The sequence below is a fragment of the Rattus norvegicus genome, chromosome 18, assembly GCF_021556685.1.
Source record: "Rattus norvegicus strain SHRSP/BbbUtx chromosome 18, alternate assembly SHRSP_T2T, whole genome shotgun sequence".
Classification (NCBI taxonomy): domain Eukaryota; kingdom Metazoa; phylum Chordata; class Mammalia; order Rodentia; family Muridae; genus Rattus; species Rattus norvegicus.
Window position 1 is genome coordinate 6628451 of NC_141551.1, and position 20198 is coordinate 6648648.

Genomic DNA, 20198 nt, shown 5'->3' on the forward strand with positions numbered 1-20198 from the left:
TTGCTGCTGGCATTTGCCTCTGTATTTGTTGTATTCTTCTGTAAGGTGGAAGCTACGGTCTGGTTGTTTTGAAAACTCACCCTGATTTTACCAGGAGTAGCTGTCTTTTCCCGCAATGGTCATTTTGTGTATTTTAAAATTGTGTGTACATGCATGAGAGGAAAGATGCCCTCTGAGGCTGTCAGAGGGCGTCAGATCCCCTGGTCCTGGAGTATACAGGTCTTTTGAGCCACGTGACATAGGTGCTGGGAACTGAACACCTGCTTTTAACCTCCGTGTCCTCTTTCAGGCCCCAAACAACCTTTTATTGTATCCAAGACTGTGGGGATTATGCTCTAGAGCCGGGCTGCCCGGTTCAAAGGTCACTAGCTACCTTGCCTCTATAAGCTTCTAAATGTGACTCATCCAGGTTGGTGGCAGAACTGTAGATCTTTCTGTGTGTTGTTTTCTTTAGCTTTGCAGAAGAGCAGGTCTGTAATCCCAGGGTGTGGGAGTTAGGGGTAGGAAGATTGTAAATTCCAGATCAGTCTGGGCCTCATAGTGAGACCCTATGTTAGAAAGAGAGAAAGAAAGAGAGAGAGAGAGAGAGAGAGAGAGAGGAAGAAGAAGAAGAAGAAGAAGAAGAAGAAGAAGAAGAAGAAGAAGAAGAAGAGGAAGAAGAAGAGGAGGAGGAGGAGGAGGAGGAGGAAGAGGAGGAAGGAAGGAAAGGAGGGAGGGAGTGACAGAGGGGAGGAGAAGGGAAGGGAAGGAAAAAAAAGAGCAGCAGTTAAAGGGACAGGACTTGATCAGGCAATGCAGTTAGATGACTAAGACAATAGGAGTATGAACTGAATTCTTTAAGTCTGACCTCAGGATGGGGTGTTAGTGAGTGTGGCAAACTTCTCATTTCTGTGATTCCTTTCGTATATTTCTGGGTCTTTATCCTTTGAGCTAACATTGTTTAATAGGAATATAATGTGGGATAAAGATATTATTTAAATTTCCCCTGTAATCATAAGTAGGTTAAAAGAAAAAGATAAAAAGAAACAGGTAAAATTAATATTAATAAGACACTTGATTTATTCCACCATATGTAAAGTAGCATTTGAAACTGTAGTCAGTGTAAAAGTGCCTGCCACGTTTTTGTACTAAATCTTTGAAATCTGGTGCCTGCTTTTGGCTGTCAGCAAATCTCAAGTGGCTCCAATCAGTTTTCAAATGTTCCAAGTGTCATGAAACTAGCACCACAGTACAGAATAGACGAGAGACGTTCTTGGTTTTAAATTGGAATCTAGAATAAAGTCAGACTAGCCTATACTTATGTTCATGTGTATTACAGATTATATTAGAATATAAATACGGATTTCTAAAAATGACATAAACCTAGATGCATGTGTCTAGGCATCTGACAAGGAAGTGAAAGGATCAAGGATCCTGTCTAGGATCAAGCCCAGATCCACCAGGAGCTGGGCTAGTTGCTTTTTATTAAGTATGTTATTCCATTAAAGCCTCAAAGATACCAACAGACATGCTAACACAGAAGGGGAATCTCACAGAGTCCCACCCCAGTCAAAGAACTACAGTCGACTGAGAGAGGGAGAACTAGCCCCTCCACGGAGGAGTGCTCAGTCAGTCCAGACGGGCATCCCTGAAACTGTGCATACACAAGCAACACTGAAGGGAGTAAGCAGTTTATGGGTGTGTGTGTGTGTGTGTGTGTGTGTGTGTGTGTGCATGAGAGAGAGAGAGAGAGGTAGTTACTGTACTTTCACCATGATGAAACACCATTACCAAATTAAGAGCTTGTATCCTGATCCATAGGTAGAGGCAGCAAGAGAGACTAGGCCTTGCATGAGCAGTTGAAATCTCAAAGCCCAACAACAGTGATACACCTCCTCCATCAAGGACACACCTTCTCTATTAGGGCCACACCTCCTTCAATAAGGCCACACCTCCTAATTCTTCCTGAACAGTGTACCAACTGGGAAGCAAACATTCCAATACCCATGCACACACGCACATGTATATGTATATACATATATATGGAGATCATGTTCATTGAGCATACACAAACATACACACACCAATAATAATCAAAAGAGAAGGCCATTATTTGAGAGGGAGTAAAGTGAGGAGAGAGCATAATGGGTAAAAGAGGATGAGAAAATTGATATAATATATTTAATTTAAAAAAAAATAAAACCTCTTTGAGGCTTATTGGTGCTACTCAGGGTTAATAGAAATGAGCCCGAGAATGGACAGGAAGCCCAATCAGAGAAGCACAGTGATCAACCCACAGTGGGACTGGGTCCCAGCCAGGCTGCCCAGCTCTCTGGGAAGCTTCAGCATCCTCAGCTCCTCTTTTACCCTGGACCCGAGATGTAAAGAAGCACAAAGATGCTCACCTAACAAGTAAATGTACGATTACACAGGCCAAAATCACATGGGATTCGTAGATGGGTCTGAAGCGTCAATGCCACACAGCATCCGGCAAGTTTGCAGCTCATGTCTCCTCCTCTCTCTTTACTCAGTCTACTCTCTTGCTGGACGCTTCGAGGGTTTCTCAGTTGCTGACTCCCTTAACTGAAAAATGACACAGAAAACAGGAAACCCAGTGCTGGAATGTGACCCTGGCTCATTTACCAGAGCTCTGGCTTTAAGTAGTTTGGTTTCCAGCACGCTCATTAGTGCTAGTTTCCTATTTGGAAAAACCCAGACAAGGGTTTGTGCAGGAGTGGCGAGGTGGGTGGCTCTATGGAAGAGACATGGTGTGGGTGAGGCTGCTGGCCTTTGAGGGAATGTGAGGGAACAGAGCTGCAAGGGGGAGAGCTACAGACAGAGGGAACTTGGGAAAACCCACAAGTGGGCACTGGTCGTTCATCTATAGAAGGCGGGGTCTACAAACCGATGAGCAAACACACAATTACTTCAAGATCTTCGAAAGAGATGCATGCACTGGAGACCAAGAACCCCATTCTATAAGGTTTCTACTAATTCGAGGAGCAACTCCACCCACAATAATTTCTTTGATATTTCCTTAAGATTCAATGAGTGCAAGGAATTAAAATCCCCCTTATTTGATAGGAAGAAACAAACTCCATTTTGTTTCCTGATTCCACAGTCTCTTTTGGTGTACCACACTGGCAAGTTGGATTCCTTACTTCCAGAGAGGTGAATGAACCCATTCCAGAAGCTTCCCATCGTGAACGACTAGAGCAACATCCAGGGTGGTGTGCTTTCTCAATGTACGTGTTGAACTAAGACAGCAGATAGGAGAGAGCCTTGCTGTGACCCGACATCCCTGTGTGTGAATGTATCTCTGAATTTCCTATTTGGAAATTGAATACTGAATTCATGTCTGATGATATTTAGAGGTCAGGTATTTCAGAAGTATTCGATGAGGTCGTCAGGGTGGGAACCCCACGACAAGGCTGCTGGCTTTCTTAAAAGAATAAGGCAGACTTGAGGTGACAAGCTTTTGTTCTGCCTGGACAAAGGATGTCCCCCACTGTAGCGTTGTGTGGCAAGCAGGACCCCATCAGAGGTCAACTGCATGTGGGTTTCATGCCAACAGAACAGAGAGCTAAATAAAACTCTTTACAACTGACCCTAGACCATGATATCAATTTCTGCAATGGAAAAAAAGACCAAAATACACACATTTTGGGAAATGTTTTGAATCCTGGAAGTAGTGAGGAAAGAGTAGGGAAATATTACAATGTCCTCAGGATAGACAGGAAGAGGGACCAGGACACAGTTCTTGTCCTGGGCATGACAGTTGTGCTCCCGTTGTGTAAACTCTTACTGGCCTTTTCAATGGCTTTCATAAGGAAAAAACAAGGTAAGAATAACCCTGATTCAAGGCAAATCTCTACGGTATTTGGTGTGTAAGGGGAGTTGTCTGTTCTTTACAGCAGTGATTGTTAGTCACGTGTGCTGGGCTAGATTGATTGTCAAATTTGGGGAAGAGAAAGAATTTTCCTCTGGGGTATACTGGCAATTATTTTTCAGTTGTTTTTGCCCTGCCCTGGAGCATGAAGCCAATATCATTTTTAGGATCAGGTGAGTTTATCCAACATGATCAATTTCCTGTGATTGTCTGTGGTTGTCACTGGGGGGGGGGGGGGGAGGGACAGCAACTCTCCTTGATCACTTAGACACTAAAAGCTGTCACCTGGAAATTGACCAGGACATAAAACTCTGGGCCCCAACGACAGCCACAGGAAGATCAAGAGACGAATAAGTGGTGGAGAGAGTGGGGGAGCACAAGGCACGTTCCCCTCACTGCTGCCCTTGCAGCATCCACTAATGAGGTACGGGGCTGGGTAAGTGGTGTCAGGTCATAACACATCAGCCTCGAGAGGTCTCTGGCAGGGCCTGAAGAGTAATGTGACATGACATTATCCCTGCTACTGAGTGTTGCCTGATAGGAACCACAGGTGATAGAGATGGCCTTTGTCACCACTGAGAGGAGCAACGGGCTTCCTGGTCACCTGTACAGGGAGTGCCATTTGACACTTCCTTAACTTTGCTGGGTACTTGGCATAGTGGGTGGAATAGTCCCTCGATAGTTTGTGTGGGGGGAGGGGTGGAGGTTTGCATGTGTGATCATGTATGAAGAAATCAGAAAGCATACTTGGGTGCTGTTGCTCAAGATGGCCATCCACTACTTTTTTTTTAAAAACTGTTTGGGAAGGATTAGGAGGGGTGGCCTTGTTGGAGGAAGTGTGTCCTTGGGGGTGAGGTTTCAAAAGTCCATGCTGTTGCCTGACTCTCTCTCTATGTGTGTGGCAGTCAGAGGACACTTGTGGGACTCAGGAGTCCATGCTGTCCTTCCACTACATCTGTCTCTGGGGTCAAACTTAGGTCATCAGGCTTGAGAGGCAAACACTATACACTGAGCTATCCCACCAGCCCCTTGTATCTCTAGTTTTAAGAGTATTTTTTATCTACTGTTTGTTTCTATCTTCTGGATATTTCTGCTCACTGGTGCTTTCATTTTTCTTTCCAATCAAATGTAAGTCAGCAAACACACTTCAGAACGTCTTACGAGCCTGCTGGGTTTTGTGCTCCTTTACAGTCATTTTTGCAGACCCTCTTCTACAGAGGTGGGCCTGTGTGTGTGTGTGTGTGTGTGTGTGTGTAGGTATTTGTGGTAATCAGAAGATGCGGGTGCTGGCAACTAAACTTGGGTTCTCTGCAGAGCAGTGCATTCTTCTAGCCCCTGAGTTTTCTCTGCAGCTCAAGGGTGGTCTTTTAAAATGCAAGCCAAGAGCTCCTTGGTCACCTGTTCACAATTCCTGAGACCCTACCAGACTTCTTGCCTGTGTCTGTAAGGAGTTATGTATCCTTAGTCTATAGTACATGTCAGAGATTTCACAGATGGCCATTAAACTACTTTGCAGGACAGACTGGAGCTAAAGCAATGATGGTGGTGGACAGGGGTCATGTCTTCAGTGGGATTACTTGCTATTTATACCCTTTGTCCTTTCCTTAAACCTAAATCCCACTGTTAGGACCCTGGAGACGGACTTGGTGGTGGGGGTGCAGTCACCCGGCTTCTTCAGCTGCTCCTCTGCCTTTCACTATTGCTTGGTCCTTGAGCTAACCTAGTGGATGCTGTGGGTGAGCTGCTTGTTAGATCTGCCAAAGATCTAAGTATCCTGGTAACAGTGCCATTCCATCCCTGCCAGTCACACTGGTTTTCTTTTTATTCTCTAAATAAATCTAACACATACACACACACACACACACACACACACACACATATACACACACACATACACACATACACATGCATACACACATACACACACATACACACACATACACATGCACATGCACACACACAAACACACACACACACAGGCACACACATACACATGCACATGCACACACATACACACATACACATGCACACACACATACACACACATACACACACATACACACACATACACATACACGTGCACGTGCACACATACACATGCACACACACATACACATGCACACACACATACAAACACACACACAAACACATGCACACACACATACAAACACACACACATACACATGCACACACACATACACACATGCACACACATACACACACATACACATGCACATGCACACACACACACAAACACATGCACACACATACACACACATACACATGCACACACACACAAACACACACACATACACATGCACACACATACACACAAACACACACATACACACATACACACACATACACACAAACACACACATTCACACATACACACACATATACATACACACACACACACACACACCTTTTCTTTTTATCACAATGCAGGAGAGTTGAGTATAATGGAAGGCAAGACATAGGCTTTTGACGGTGTTGGGAGTCATTGGGAAGTTGAAGCTGCTGATAGCACATGAACTGGCTTTCAAAAAATGGAGGTCCTTAGAGCCCTGACATTAGTGACTTCTCTGGTGAACATGGTTGCCTCATGGTAGTGGGAAGGGAGAGAAAGAGAAGGGGGAGAGAGGAATGTCACTGCAGATTGTTTTTCTTTTCCTTTTTAAAAAAATGAACCTTCTTCAGTTCTTTAGATTTAGTTCTTTAATTAAAAATTAAATGTGCATCTAATAGTACATGCATATAATATCAGAATTCAGAAGGCTGAAGCAGGAGGATTGTGAATTCATATGGTGCGACCCTGTCTCAAAAACAATAATAAAATAAAATAATATTTAAGTGGATAAATGTGATATTTTGATATATATGTTTATATTATAGAAAGACTAAGTCAAGGGAATTGACATAGTGATCATACCCCCTACATGTTTTTGTGTAGAGAACATTAAAAATTGATTTTTTAGTAATTTGGAAGTATGGGGATTTGAATGGAAAGGTCCCCAAGGCTCACAAGGAATGGGACTATTAGAAAGTGTGGTCTTGTTGGAGAAAGTGTACTACTGGAACTGGGCTTTGAGGTTTCAAACTCAAGCTAGACAATGTCACCCTCTCTTCCTGCTGCCTGCGGACCAGGATATAGAACTCTCTGATGTGTATTCAATAGCATGTCTGCCTGTGTGCCATCATTCTTCCCTCCAGGATGATAGTGGACTAAATCCCTAATATAAAAATTACTGTGGTCATGATGCCTTCTCTTTACAGCAAGGCCTGAGTATACAGTACAACATTATTACTATTGTTACAGTTATTATTGTCATCATTGCTACTATTATTGTCATTTCATACAAGACTTTGCTGTATATACTGCGCTCACCTAGAACTCACTATGTAGCCCAAGCTAGTTTCAACATATGGGAATTGTTTTGTTTCAGTCTCTTAAGTTCTGGGATTACTGGGGTAAGATATTATGCTCATTACTGATACATTGTTTTCAGTGATGGTTACCACTCTGTAAATTGGAGCTTCCAGACTGATTCTGGAGACAGCTCCACTAAGAGGTTTCTCTACTGATAACAGCCATGAAGAAGGAGAGTGGATAACTGGTGGGGCCACGAGACTGTAGTTAAGACAGCATGCATCCATGCTGGTGGGTTAGAGACAGTGCTATGATCAAAACCTCCCAGGAGAGCGGAGCAAAGGAATCGCTCCACAATGTTCCACACACACTAAGGGTCAGGCTGAATCAGAAGAGGACAGGACATCGACAGAAATGTGGGTGGCTAGCAAGTTTGTTTGGGGCAGACGATGGAGTGGCCTTCTGATAGATTTCATTGTCTCAAAAACTGGGAGACAAAATTAGTAATTAGGAGAGAAGAGAGGAAAAGGGGTGGGATTGTCTTTGTGGGAAGTGAGGGAGCCAGGCCTCCTGATGGGGTTCAGGAGCCACTGAGCTTGGGTAATTATGAATCTAATGTGAGCATCTGAGCCTGCTCTTCTCTGAACTGGAGGGTCTGCAGACGCTCCTCTAGGCTTCATTGTAAATAAATACCACAGCACTGCGTGATAGACCCCTGGGCTTCAGTCTGTATCTCAGTAGTTCTTGAATTTAGGGGAATTTTTTTTTTTTTTTTTTAGTTTTCTCAGTATTAGTTTCCTTGTGTGTAAAATAGATATGCCTTCTGCTACTATTGCTATTACATTATGAGTTGCTTGCCACGGACGCTTGCATGGGATCACAGAGAGTGGCTCCAGGCACCTGCTTCTCTCACTGCCAGCTAACTGCTGGCATCTTAAAGATATTGAGGAATGTGGGAAACTCCTTCTCCCCCTCTCTCCCTCCCTCCCCTTCCTCCCTCCTCTCCCTACCCTTCCTCCCTCCTCTCCCTTCCCTTCCCCTCACATTTCCTTTCCTCTCATCCCCTTCTCCCTCTCTCCCTCCCCGACTTTTGGGCACAGTCTCCTGTACAGCTCAGGATGGCTTTGACCTCTACATCTTCTTTCTCCTGCCTTGGCCTTCTGAATGCTGAGATTATGGAGTTCACGATCCTTTGTGATTTTTATTATTTCCCTTTATGTTGAGACAGATTTCGCTGAGTATACCAAATGCCCGAGATTTTTCATTTCAGTTTGGATTACTGTCTCGTTTGCTTCTTTATATTTGTTTCAAAATCTTTTTTATAAAAATCATTTTATTGTAATGAAGTCACCACTCAAAAAAAAACCCATTGCTTTTATTATTGTGTAATATTACTTAATCTGAGTCCCATGGGTGGGAAGGAGGGCAAGTTAACTATGTAGAAGGGGGAATCTCATAATATTTGCAAGCAAGATAACTAAGCAGCGTAATCAAAAAATAATAAAGGAAAAGATGAAGAATGTTTCCGTAGAAAAGTATTGTTGAGCTGCCAGGAAGGTTAGGTCCTGAGTTAATACTAAAGCGACTAGAAACCTACGACAAACAAACGAACAACATAAGGAAAGGTCTCATTTTAAAACTTCACAGATACTTGTTTATTTACTTGTTTACTTATCTATTCATTAGTTTAGGATATGTTTTCAAGATGAGGCTTCTCTGTGTATACTCCTGGGTGTCTTGTAGACCAGGCTGTCCTCAAACTCAGAGATTCTGCTCCCTCTGCTTTCAAGTGCTGGGATTAAAGGCGTGAGCCCCCACTACCTGGAAACATCACAGAATTTTAAATTCGTTATTTTTGGTGTTTTATGTTGTTGCTATTCTTGCGGTAGACGTGCTCTTGCTATGGCAAAAGGGTTAAATGATGAAGATTAAAATGAAACTGTCTGACACAGGCACTTTACATGTCACAACTGGTGACAGAAGGCACCTGATTATGCACTGCTTGATGGATTAAAGATCCAATGGCCGAGGCTGAGAGTTACACTGCAAAGGAAACTTTTATAAGGGAAAGGAGACCTTAAGAGCATAGTTTTTGCACAACCCTGCATTTCTGGTAAGAGTTCAATATATTGGGCCAGAGAGATGGCTTAGAGTGTGTGATCGCTATTCCTCGTTGTCAACCTGATTCTGTCTGGAATGAACTACAATCCAGAATTGGAAGGCTCACCTGTGATCCAGATCTTGAGTCTGGAGACACAAGTTTCTGACCTGGATCTTGGCATGGAGATCTTGAGGCCTAGTGGCCATGAAAAGCTTAAGCCCAGGCAGGGTAGCACACATCTTTAATCCCAGGAGACTGAGGCTAGGAGATCTCTGAGTTCAAGATCAGCCTGGGACAAAACAAGTCCCAGATCTAGGAGTGGTGCACACACCTATAATCTGGGCCACACCTTCTGCTGGAGACCTACACAAGGACATTGGAAGAAGGAAGATTTACTCTTCCTCTCCTGCTTGCATTTTTACTTGCCAGCACATCTGTTGGAATCTATTTCCACAGAAGACCAGCTGAAACAACCAGCCTTGTGGGACTGAGCGACTACTACATCCTTGGATGCCTCATTCACAGCTGACTATTGTTGGGGAGTTGGACTACAGACTAAGTCATTATAACAAATTCCCTTACTATATAGAGACTACCCATACGATCTGTGACTGCAGAACCCTAATACAGAGGGTAAAGGCACTTGTCACCAAGCCTGATGATCCAAGTTCAAGAAGAGAGCCCACTCCTTCAGGTTGTCCTCTGGCCTCCATGTGGCACTGTTGCACATACATATGCACACATTAATATATATGTATGTACATATATAATGATAATATATACATATATGTGTATGTATATATGTGTGTGTGTGTGTGTGTGTGTGTACATATACATATAGAGTACACACACATATTACAGTAACATTTTAACCTGCTGGAAATCAATACATAAAAGGTATGTACAAAGGAGAAGGAAAAGAATTTAGGGACTCTCTGCTTCTGATCATAACTGATTCCATTGCTAAACTTTATTAAAAAATATCTGAGTATCCCATCCATTCTTATCAGACCTTGAGAGGCCCAGTGACACAGGCAGCTTTGGTCAGCGTTGTGGCTAGACTGAACAACTATACAGAATTCTGGAAACTGAAGTCTTTTGGAAAGAAAGACAAAGCAATTGCCTGCCTACCTAGTTTGTGGAGGCCGTATTCATTCTCTTTCAACCATAAGACCCCAAAATGCACATCAAATTTCACTGTAATGTGTATGACTCATGTGTTCCTGAATGAATTCAAGCCTCAGTCCCACACATAGACCCAGTGTGAGAGAGTCTGGCCTGGCTCCTCTTGCAAAGCTTGTGCTCAGGAGCCTCTGACTATGACTTGAGCATGTAGCTGGTAATAGCTCTTGAGACTAGACAACCGGGACTCCTCAAACAGCATGGTGTGTATGTCAGGGAGTGATGTAGCCTGGGCCAGTTTCCTGCCCTTCTGGAGTTATTATTATAGATGTTCCATTTTAACTATCTGCAGAAGAATTCTTCAGAGGCTGTGGAGATGGCTCAGTGGTAAAGTGTTTGACACACAAGCACAAGAAATGTGAGTTCTGATTCTCAGAACCCAATAAAGCTGAATGCTGCAGAGCAGGTATGTAATCCCAATGCCCTTCCAGCAGGATGAAGGGCAGCCCGGAGAGTCTCCAGGGTGGGATAGCCTGGCTCGTGCATCAGCAAACATCACGTTACCCTGCCTCAAGGTGCAACGTGAAGACTGACACCGAGGTTGTCCTTTAAACTCACACACACACACACACACACACACACACACACACACACACACACACACACTGTAGCACACAACTGTCTACTCATACCTAAACATGCATGCACCCACAGAACATTTTTAAAATCCTTCTTTTTAGGGCTATCTTGTTATTAGTAGTATCTGAATTTTTTAAAATTAATTACATAATTTCTCCCTTCTCTTTTTCCCCTCTAAGCTGTCCCGTCTACCCCTCCTAGCCAGCTCTCTTTCAAACTCATGGCTTCTCTTTTTTAAATTGTTGTTGCACACAGTGTGCGCACATGTGTATGTCTCCACGTGTGCACATGCATACTTCTAAACATGTAAATGTGAGCACAGCTTGCTCGGTCTGAGTGATGTTATTTCTGTGGACACGTGTTCAGAGCTGACCGCTGGCTGGTGGATACTCAGTTATTGCGCTCGTCCCCACTTCTCCAGCTCTCAGCTTTTCTTGGTTGCTTGCAGCTCCTTGTCTACAGCTGAGGGCGCATAAGTGTTCCCCTGTCCACCGTGTTGCCCTTGTCCAGGTCGTGCTTAGGTAGCCATGTTGATGAGCAATTTCATGAGTGTAGCTTCTGCCATTTTTAGGAGACACAATTCCACAGCGAATTCTGTCCCTCTGACTCTTGGAATCGTTCTGCCGCTCTTCTGAAATGGTCCCTTATATGTGAGAGTTGTGTTGTGGGTGTAATTGTTGCAATTGTCTACAACTCTGCTTTTTGCTTGTGCTATTATTATTTTTGACCACACTTGGCATTGAACCTAGGCCTTTGCACATACTAATCAAATCTTCTAACAATTGAGTTGTCTTCTCAGCCTGCCCATTCTAACTCCAGTATAGAGCCTCAATCTGGTATCTGGGTCTCTGGGGCAGATTTCTCCACTGATCTCTGACCAAGGTTTCCTTTAACTCTGCTCTATGAGCCCCGGGCTGATGTCTGAAAGTTGACAGCTGTCTACAGACTTCCTGACTACTAGACTGATGTCCTTCTTCACTCCTGTGATGGTGTCCTGACCCTTTGGATTCAGGTCAGTGTACCATGGGCAGACATGGTCTGACACAGAAATGGCAGAAGAGGTTCATGAGCCTCATTTTCACGAATTTAGCATCTCTTCCTTCTGCTGTGAATGTTGCCCCAACACCTCTGGATAATAATTTGATAGTACCTAGTTGGATTTGCTTGTGGTCAAATAAGAAAAACTTCAGACCACACAGCTCCAGACCTTACCAGCTGAGTGACCTTTGTTATTAACCTTTCTGTGTTTGAGAGTCCTCACCTGGAAAATAAAAATAGCAGTGATATTCATGTCTGAGGATTGCAATGAGGATTTTATGAGCTAATTCCTAATGTGCTCAGAGGAGTTTCTGGTAAAAGGTAAATGTTCACTAATGTCAGCCATTACTGCTGTCATCATTATTATTAGTTGGACGGATTAGACGATGGATTAGTTTTCCTTTGGCTATTTGGCGTGTGTTCAGAGTGGCGGGCTGTCCAACACTGGAGCTTTTGGAGAAAAGCACAGATTAGTGGTGCTGACAGTCAGTCACGTGAGATCTGCTGTGCGAGTGGTAGGTGTGGCAGCATCTAGACTTCAATCGACCTTCAGGAGAGCATTTGTGGAAAGGTGGTGCCAGAAGCCCAGTCTTAGTGAGGATCAAGAAGGAAGGCTGGGGTTGCTGAGTTCTCCAGAATCAGAGAGTGCTCCAGTCACCGGTCCTCTGGTTCAGGTAGCATTACTCATCCCCTCTCTTCACCTTGCACCCGGATCCCTATTGGCACAGATCCTCCTCTCCCACACAGGCTGCATCACCAAGATCCTAGCTACAACTCCTTCCCTTTTCCTTCCTTTCTCTTGTTGCTCATACAGAAGACGTTCTAGAATTTTCCTTCCATTCAGCACAGACTTATCCACATGAGATGTGCTTCCCAGTGACACCCAGACACGCATCCTTATGGAAGTTGTTCCTCACTTGTTGATCAGTGTAGTGAGCAGAGGGAGGGATCAGGCCTAGCCAGGTTTCCCTCCCTGCTTTCCCCAGTAGCAAGAGGATCTTTGATAAGCTTTTCATCCCATACCAGTTAGGATCCTTAGTGGAAAAGCCCAAGGGGGTAGGGGCTCTCAAACCTTAGCTGAGGAACTATTGACAGTTGATGACTTCTGGGAGATGGTGGGTGACTCAAGTGTACTTTTGGTCTCTGGGAGATCATTTGTCTCTAGCTGAGGGCCCCATGAGTGTGTGGGCAGCGTAAATCGGAACCAACGGGTTATTAAAAAGAAGGACAGGAAGGTGAGAGATGAAGGGGAGACCTGGGAGGAGTCAATGGGAGAAGTAGGGATGAATACTAAAATACAGTGTATAAAATTCCCAAAGATTAATAAAGAGGATTATAAACGAAACGCCTCCTTGTTTCAACAGGGTGGAGTTAATACAGGAAATTGGTTACCAAGAAACTCAAAGGTTGAAGGAAAGCAAGACACAACAAAGAAAAGACAGATCACCCATGGCTGAGAGCAGTGACCTCACCAGAGTCTGGGGGACAGAAGGGAGTTGCCCGAGCTGCCAAAGCCCAAGAAATCAGAGCCTTAAAGGACACTCGAAGAACATTAAAATGTAAGCAACTCTAGTAGCCTCATGACGAACAGAAAGTCTTAAGCATTTTTAGTGAATCCCAAATGCTGGTTATTTTTTTAAAATATTTTATTTTTAAATTATGTGTATGTATCTGAGTATGGGTTTGTGCACGTGAGTACAGTACCCAAAGAGGTCAGAAGACGGTGATGGATCTCCTGGGGCTGGAGTTACAGGCAGTTGACAGCTGCCCGATGTGGGTGCTGAAACCCAACTCACGTCACCTCGAGGGACCATGATTTTAATGCTGAGCCATCACTCTGGCCCCTGGCCATATTTAATAAATACTAGGTATAGAAATGATACAACTTTCTAAAATATTTAAAAATATCTCAACTGATCTAAATTCTGTTCTTCTAACTTGGGATTTAGTTTCCACTCAGATTTGAAGGCAAAAAGTTAGTTTGGTAATTAACCTAACGATGGTTGAACCAAGAGAAGTCAGTCTTGAATTTTGGTCAGTAACTGGAATTTCCTTTCAGAGGGATTATTTCTAAAATCACCCAACAGCTCCATAATAAAACATCTGCTTCAATGTCCATCAATCATCAATTTTTCTTTTCCTTCTGCATTTATCTTTGGGTTTAGAGAAATCTCTAGAGGGTTGGGACTATGGATCAATTTTTGGGGGGGAGAAATATGCCATGAATTTCATTTTGTTTTTAAGATTACTTATATATTTTTTAATATTTATATTTGTTTTGTGTGTATTTTGCCTGCATACATGTGTTGTAGCACATGTGTGCAGCGCCCATGAAAGTCAGAATAAGGCACTGAGTCCCCTGAAGCCGGGGTTACATACAATGGTAAGCACTGTGTGGGTACTGGGACTAAATCCAGGTTCCCTGGAAGAAGAGTAGCAGTGCCATCTCTTCAATCCTCATATTCCATTGTTTTTAAACCCTTTTTCCTCACTGAAATGGTATCATTCCTATATTTTGAGATATCTTAATCTAGGAAGCTACTGTGAGAGGGAGAAGAACATTTTGGTCAGAAAAAGACTTAGAACCTACTTGTTTGGCTAATTAAGAAATATAATCATGCAGGAGGGTCTCAAGTTTTTCATACAAAATATTCCAATGAGAGTCAGTCCAGCTAAGAAACTGAAGTCCACACAACAGGACAGAGCAGAACAACAACATAAAAAAATAAAATTTAGCCCCCAGGACCCCCTAAAAGAGGATGCAGCCCACATGGACAGGTAGCCCTGTTCTGTGTCTTCAAGGTCAACATGCTGGCAGGCTGGTGAGCCAAGAATGGAGTTGCCAGACAGGACTGACTCCCTGTGAGCCAAAGGGTTTGTTCCAGGACTTCCTGTATTTTAAAGGGCACTGGCCATCTTGTTCTTTTCATGACCTCTGAAACAAAACCAACAAAACAAAATACCCATAACCTTCCTACACAGAGTTCTTTGCGGGTGGGGTAGGGTAAAAAGGCACCTTAAAAATATTGTACAATCTGGTCAGTTAAAGAGGGTAGGTCACTGAAACTGAAATTAATCAGAAATACTGTATTGGATAGTTTTCTGTTACTATAATTAGATTTCTAAGTTTAGATCTTATTAAACAAAGAGGTTTACTAACTCATACTGTGAAAGCTGAGGTATAAGATTGGGCTGCATAGTTAATGTGGGTTCTGATGAGGATTTCCTTGCCTGGATTCCTTGATGGTGGTGGGATTCACCTGTGATCATGTGCAGACTAGAGAGATCAAATAGAGAGTAAGGAAGCCAGAGTTTGGGGATGGGCTAATAATGGCTTCCCTTTGGCTAGACCAGAGACTAGGCTCATCATACAGCATGTTCCCTGGGGAACACACTTAAGCTAAACCCAAGCCAAAAAGTACTGTGCAAAGACTCAGCTGAGACCAGACTAGGCTTCTCGGTGAATGCTCATCTTACTAAAGGGAAAGGTAGAAGCACTGGCTCTTGGGATATCGTGGTCAGGGAAAGGCAGGGTGAGGCTGTGAACGAGACAGTGTAAAGCATGGGCACATGGGCCCTGGGACACTTGGGAGGAAGCAAAGAAGCCGTGAGTGGAGGAGGGCATCTGTACTTTAATTTTCTTGACAGTTTGGTTAATTACAGAATTGAAGGCCTTTCCCAAGAAACTCTGGGCCTTCTCACTTAAATGTGGTACAGGCAATTTTGTGGAAGCTGCAGCTTAACTCTAGAGTTCACATTTCACCATCCTCCATAATTGGAATAAAAGAGAATAAAGTTTACAAGCAGACAGAGACTGGCTGAAAGGCAGAGGAGCGGAGGCATTTTAACAGCTTCCTTGTTGATGCTGATGCTGAAATTGATGTTGATGCTGTTTTAATCAATGTTCTATTGCTGTGAAGAGGCACCGTGACCAAGGCAACTCTTATGAAGGAAAATGTTTAACTGGGGCTGGCTTACAGTTTCAGAGGTTCAGTTTATTATTATGGTGGGGAGCATGGTGGTGCACAGGCAGACACGATGTTGGAGAGGTAGCTGGAGTTCTACATCTGTTGCCGAAGGCAGCAGGGAGAGAGTGAGCTGGGCCTGACTTGAACACTGGAAATCTCAAAGCTCACTCCCAGTGACTTAACAAGACCACACCTACTCCAAGACCACACCCACTCCAAGACCACACCCACTCCAACAAGGTCTCACCTCCTAATAGTGCCACTCCCTAGAGCCTATGGGGACCATTTTCATTCAACCCTCCCACACTGACACAGATGCCAGCTGATGCTGCCAATTCTATCATTTAACTTTGGTGTCACCAACTGGGAAATTCACTTGCAGGTTAGTTGTAAGTAGAGAATATTTCCAAGAAAGGCAAAGCATAGATTTCCTTTCAAGGAAAAAAGTGATAAAAGTTAAGGAGGTAATTCCATTGGCTGATACGCTTGCTGCATAAACAAGATGACCTAAGTTTGAAGCCACAGCCTGTTTTATAAAAACAAAGGCATGTTGGCATGTGCTTGTAATCCCAGGCCAAGAGAGGCTAAAACAGGCAGATCCATTTCAGTAAAAGACCCTGTCTCAAACAAAACAAAACAAAATAAAAAATCGGTGAGTGCTAGTGGGCGGGGTCATTGGGTAAAGGCAGATTCCTTTAAACTTGATGTCCTGAGTTTGATACCTGCATGCACATGGCAGGAGAGAGCTGAGTCCTGTAAGCCATCTTCTGACCTCCACATAAGCCCCCTAAATAGACCTAATCAAAACAGAGTGAGAGAAGCTAGAGAGAAGGCTCAGCTGTTTAGAGCACACATTGGATTTGGAGAAGACTTGAGTTTGGTTCCCAGTAACCATACTCCATTGCTCACAACCGCAAATATCCCCAGCTACAGTGGAATCTCACGCTCTGACACCCACAAACACTCACATGCAATAACCTCCCCTCCCCAAATCTTAAAATGTTAAATCTGAAATATGGGGGCCAAACAAAACAAAACAAAAACAACAAAAACAACACCCAAAGTAGATGCTATCGGTTAGTGCTTCCGTGTCTTAAAACAACGTATTAGGTCCTGCATGCATTTGGTAGTAGATAGAGTAAGTTGACTTGAAACACTGATGTAGAGACTGAAACACGTTTTGTGAATGGTAAAAGATACGAAGAAAAATACAGTCCAATTTAAGGAATGCAGCCAGACTTACCAAAGGCCAAACTCTTCTGTTAGCCGTGGCCCGTTACTGCTCTATATGTCATACCATAACCTTTTGAAGGTTTCTATAATGAAGCCAATTGCTTTCTCTCATTGCTGTTATCTGCATTAATGTGTGAATAGTGAGCTGCCTGAAGACAGGGATCTTTTCAACCCTTGTTTATGTTCCCAGGCTCCGGCCCATTGGTTAACAGAAGCCATGGACAACGAATCACCAGCAGCCTGGTGTTTTGGCAGGCATATTTTGGCATCTCTGGCCAATCTTGTGGAAAATGGAGGGTGTGCGTGGAGAGACCTTTGAGTGGTGTCAGGAGCACACTGCTTGGGTGCCCAGCCACTCTGAGGTACCGCTGTGTCTCCAGGACTTGGTCACTTTCCTTTCTACCCCTCAATATGCTCATTTGTTTTGATACAGTTCCTCAGGTTCCTCAGGTCATTGACTGACTTCCTCTTCTCCATTGTGCCCATCCACACTCTGAGAAACAGTATTCCCCTTTAGGGAAGAAGTTAGGTCATGTCACATGGTGCCCTGTGAGACGGTCGGGCAGTCTGAGCCAGGGACTGTGCCGAGAGGAGGTGGGAGGAACAAGGAAGCGTGCGGATGAACAGCTTGGAGCTCTCAGGTTGCTTACGAAGCTGCCAGAAAGGACCGGAAGGTTCAGGTACTGTGTACCTTGGAATCTGGGCAGGCTGGTGGACAGGGTTAGTGTGATTTAAGCAAGATGGGCAGGGGCTGCAGCCTTTCCTCCTTCCTTCTTTCTTGGTGGTGCAGGGAGGGCCAGTAGGGATAGAGAATAAACAAAGGGGAGGCACAGGGCAGGAGGAGCAGTTAGGAGGGAATCCTTGCAAGCCTTTGACGTTAGGGGTGTTTCAGTTGTAGCCTTTGGAGAATGCTAGCGCTAAGAAGGAGAGACTAAGTTTGGATGCTGAGGACAATTCTAACCGACTGTAAGGGCTGCAGAAAATGGGAACAGTTAAAGGAAACCAGAAAAAGGCAGCCTTTGACAGGGACATTGGGAATCATTGGAGAAGAAAGTCGTGTTGGTGTAGGTGGCAGGGGGGTACCAGGATACCAGCTGCCCTTCTCTGGCGCTCAGAAATACCTAGCTGTCACTCACTAAAAGACATGGTAGTCCATTAAAATAGAACAGAAGTACATCCCGGGCAGGCAAACCAGTACAAGTTGAGGGAAAATGGCATGCTATGGTGGGGTGTGATGGAGTAAGTTTAACACACAACGGACTTACAGAAAACGTAAAAACAGCAGCAACAAGGAGGGAGAACAGTGTTAGACAAACATGAGTGTGGCAGTTTCAATAAAGGGGAACTCTCGGCCTCTTCTATTTCTGAGTAGCCAAGGCTCTGTGTGCTGAGTGTGCAGCTTGACCGTGAGGGACTTCCCATTTTGTTCTGTACCCGCTGGATGATGGCGCTCACCTCCCAGAAGGAATGTGGCTCTGGCTACCCATGATACCCATGATGGGCCGCAATTAATTAACACTTTGCTTTTAACTTGGGTTCCTGAAAGTCAAGGAGTAGCCACCATGCATCAACTTTTGATTGCCATCTTGGGTAGGATCTTTAGAATTTGGCCTGGTGCGTAAAGGCACTTGCTGCCAAGTCTAACGATCTTAGTTCCTCCCCTAAGATTCACATGGTAGAAAGAGAGGACTGACTCTTGAAAGTCCCACACATGTATGAACATATACATGTGCACATGCACATGTATACACACACTGGAAGAGTTGCATTCAGAAAGGTCCATTGGAACATCACAGTTCTGCTCTGAGAGCCTGGGATCAGGAGTTCAATGACATCTGAGGAGAGGCTCTCAGAGAGAATCACCTTATTCCTTTAAGGGTGAGAACTTCAAAAGAAGTCAACTTCGTTTAGAAAGAAGCCACAATACCAGGAAGAATGAGAACTAGACAGAAGGTTGGCACCCGTCATGTGACATCTGCTGGCAGAGGCGGCTACGCTGTGAGATGAGGTCTCCACTTGCTCTGCAGGTGGGATCTCTGAGAGTTCATGAGTGGCTAACGGTCATGACTTTGGCTGTATCTGCAAATCTGCCCTAAAGAGTTGTCAATTTACGCCTTCACTGAAGTGTCCCTTGCAAAGCTCACTTTGCACCACAAGTGGCAGCCAGAGAAGGTTTTGGTTCAGAAGCATGACATAATTCCTGGAGGAATTGCCTCCAAGAGGTACTGTTACTGAGACCAAAACCCTGGCGACTGACCTTTCTTCAGGAAGTCTAGCATATATCCTTTGACAAACGTCCCTTCTTCCAGACCAGACTCAATTATAAGGGAGGGCTAGGGCTCAGGAGACAGTGGGATGCAAAAGTAGAAAGAGCTCTCTTTACGGGATCTTTGAATACCAGGAAGGGCACACACATTGCACAGTTAAAAAGAATTGTACCAAGCAACCAAGCAACCAAGTAACCAAGCAACCAAGCAACCAAGCCACCAAAGCAAGAACCCAGTTCTTGCCCAGGTCAGTAACTGTGAATGATGTAACTGAAGGAGAAGGCAGAAGGTGGTCTATAACACGAGCATCCCCCAGTACATTACTCTATTTTGACAGCTGTCCTTTGTTGCCATGGTAGCTAGAAGGCTGACTATGGCTCTTTTCTGCAAAGTACCTGGACTCTTTTACCTTTTCCTCCATATCCGATGAATGTTAACATGACATTTGGGGAGAGGCATGATAAAATATATGTGACTCAAGCCAAGGTTATTTAAGCAAGTTAACTTTCTATGTATTTGCTTATGAAACCTCAAGTTGGTCACCAGCACCAGAAGAAACAACCACAATGACAAAAGCACAAACACAAACAAA

General features: G+C 44.1%; 1 protein-coding gene and 1 long non-coding RNA gene across 12 annotated transcripts in view; one reads left to right on the forward strand and one right to left on the reverse strand.

The window, feature by feature from the left end:
- LOC147999669 (uncharacterized) overlaps positions 1 to 2583 on the reverse strand; it is a 28407-nt gene extending 25824 nt beyond the window's left edge. For 3 of the 5 annotated variants that reach the window (XR_015642778.1, XM_087593657.1, XM_087593656.1), the window contains exon 1: positions 2385 to 2560. The gene's annotated coding sequence lies outside the window, so the exon portion shown is untranslated. Of the gene's footprint in view, positions 1 to 2384 lie in introns of all 5 variants that reach the window. The other 2 variants (XR_015642777.1, XM_087593658.1) reach the window with 2 other exon arrangements.
- Positions 1 to 20198, forward strand: part of LOC102551724 (uncharacterized) — a 78919-nt gene that overhangs the window by 32291 nt on the left and 26430 nt on the right. For 2 of the 7 annotated variants that reach the window (XR_015642780.1, XR_015642783.1), the window contains one exon: positions 13503 to 13697. This is a non-coding gene — a long non-coding RNA (uncharacterized LOC102551724). Of the gene's footprint in view, positions 1 to 13502; positions 13698 to 17890; positions 18020 to 20198 lie in introns of those variants that run through there. The other 5 variants (XR_015642785.1, XR_015642781.1, XR_015642786.1 and 2 more) reach the window with 4 other exon arrangements.